Below are 2,972 nucleotides of genomic sequence, written 5' to 3' on the forward strand. Positions count from 1 at the left end.
GATTATCCAACATCGCGTAGCAATCCCCCAATCTTGGATCATGCACGAGACAAAGCCGCAAACTTGCTGTGTTGCTCCTTTTCTCCTAATTCGGTTTGTAATTGCGATCGTCGTTCGCCGTCTGGCCGATTTCTATTCTGGGGCTCCGATCACGAGACTCTAGCCGATAGTCAGTACGTGAGGGCGCTTTTCTCTCCCGCCTTCATGCCCTGGGCAAGCACACGGACATCGCCGAGTCGTCGAGCTCTGGAGACGGATGAGTACACATCACGTCATCGACTTATCGCTGAAAGCCCAATTAACAGCGCCGATCCGACCCAGCCAAAGGTATATTATATCACCGTCCCATTTGATGCCATTATTTATTTATTTTAAGCACAGAGGAAAATGAAAAAAAATGTGCGGCTAACTGATATAGTCACGGAGAGAAGCTATTGATAATTATTTTTTTATAGTACTGCTAGTGCTTTGATGAACCAAAATGGTGAGTTGGCGCTAGATGTTGTGGAAGAAAAGAAACAAATGAGAAAAATGTTGACATCGACATCGGTGATTTTTTTTAAGTGGCTCCATGAGGGCACTCATCATGTGCACATGCACAATCTGATAGTTTTGATGAACATTCAGTTTTGCCTTTTCCTCGGTCAAAGATTACAAAATACTACCACAATGCCCGTATGTTGCTACGGAACTATAAAATACGAGGAGCTAGGTCACTGGTTTAGGAAATTGTCAAAATACGGTGTCGTCGTGCGGAATTTGCTGGCATTTCACTATTAGAAAGATCAAAAATACCACAAAGATCACGTGTTAGGCATTGGAGAATCTTAAGTGACCATGGCCCTTTACAAACACAACATTTCGAATGTTGAAACATATGAGAATAGACAATGGTACATCACAAGGTCGTGGATCAGGTAGGAGGATAAGGTCTATCATCGTTTTTGAATTACAATCAGTTCACTCTCTTGTTCTGTGATATAAAACTAAAATAACTTGGCTGGGAAAAAAAAAAGAAAAACAAGAGCATTATATTGAGATGGAGTCGTATTTCTACATTTGTTATTTGTGCCCAAGTGTTAGTCTTACATGAATAGTAGTGTATTGTTTATTTGTGTTTGATCCCACATATGACCACAAATACATTTGTTTATTTATGTTCATGAAAGATTGCTATTTTCAGTGTGCATAGGGATGCATTTGTTTATTGATGAAGGTTGTTGGTCACACACGTGAACTCATCACCAACTCCAATCTTTATAAATAGGAAAGATACTTTGGCATATGGTGTAATGTTAAGTACATTTTCCTGCATGCCAGAGCATTCAGTTGTTATCCTAATGCCTCTATTGTTGATTGCATTTTATTTACAGCGAATGTGATTGTCGCGTCAACTAGAAGAAGTTTTTGATAATTAAAATTGTTGAGGAACTATTCGAGATCAACAATGACTCAAGAGATTTTAAAAGGTTTCACAATATCATGCGTTGACAAGAAATCAATGGAAGTGGTTGATCAACACTATCATAAGTGACAAAAGGAAATATAGAAGTTTTATAAAGGTAACATGCATGTATAATATCTGATATGTATATTGTTTTTGGATGCATTTTAAGTGTTTATTGGTAAAATTTCATTTATAAATAGATTAGTTACTCCCTTCATTTGTGTACACAACCCCACTTTGCTTTTCATGTCAAATTTATTTCAACAAAGTATACGTATCTCATAAAAAATGTATTGTCAAAAAGTTTTTGATATGCATCCAATGGCATATTTTTTATAACATATGACTCACATTTTGTTGTTAAATTAATGATCAAACTTAGATATAAAATATGAGATGAACTTGTATTAGTGAATGGAGAGAGTACTTCCGGTTTGGAGTACTCTTTGTTGTTTAATTGAAGGGCCCCGAGTTTTTTGTGTCGTCTCGAGCCTCTAAAATCTCAGGACCGGCCTTGGATAGACGACAAACCTCTGCCGGGGCTGGTGCCGGGAGGAGTGGGGCCGCAGCCGCTGAATTGGCTGTGGCAGCCGGCGCCGCAGTAGGCGCCGCCACTGTCATAATACCCCAATTTGCTGCAGCAGAAACAGTTTGCGCACCTCGCACCGCCAGCCTGCGAGCCGCACTGCTGTGCATCCACGGCTGTGACGAGCGCCGCCGTCACGACCACGGCCAGGATGGTCGCCACCATCGAGGCTCTTGGTACCGTGGGCATGTATGGCTTCGTATGATCGTGCCTGATAGATTATGGTGCCATGTGCCGCCATTTATAGGCCTTTTGTGGAGAAAAGTCGTGCCGTGCCGTGCCTTTAAACCAGATCAATCTTTTGTGTGGAAAATGGGTGACACGTCACAAATTTCCTTTATCCCACTAGTAGAAAACAGGGCTATTGTTCGGCTCTGGCCAGCCCATTAGTCTCAAGAACCGGGACCAATGGGGGTATTAGACCCGATTCGTGAGGGGGGCCCTCGTGGGCATTGGTCCCGGTTCGTGTAGAACCATTTGTCCCGGTTCGAGCCACAAACCGGGACCAATGGTCCTCGCTACTGGCCCACAACCATTGGTCCCGGTTCGTGACATGAATCGGGACAGAAGGGGTTGCTTTAGTCCCGGTTCATGCCACGAACCGGGAAAAATAACTTGCCTATATATACCCACCGTCGCGGCAGAGCACTCCACAGTGCTCTGTTTTTTCAATCCGGCGAGGTTTCTAGTTCACCTCCTATGCACATGAGGTGTTCACCTCCTATGCACGTGAGGTGTTCGATGAAATGCCCGAGCCACACTATTTAAGCTTTCTTCTCTCGAAGCTCGACCTAGGAGCTCCATTTTTTCGAGATTTGTCTAGATTTAGGGGTCCGTCACGCCTCGTCCCCGTTTTCACCGTCGTTGATAGCCCGCGTCGATCTCGTCGTCGGCACCACCGTGGTGAGCCTCTTGTTCTTATCTTCTTTATGATACTTG

The sequence above is a fragment of the Hordeum vulgare genome, chromosome 2H (assembly GCF_904849725.1).
Source record: "Hordeum vulgare subsp. vulgare chromosome 2H, MorexV3_pseudomolecules_assembly, whole genome shotgun sequence".
NCBI lineage: Eukaryota > Viridiplantae > Streptophyta > Magnoliopsida > Poales > Poaceae > Hordeum > Hordeum vulgare.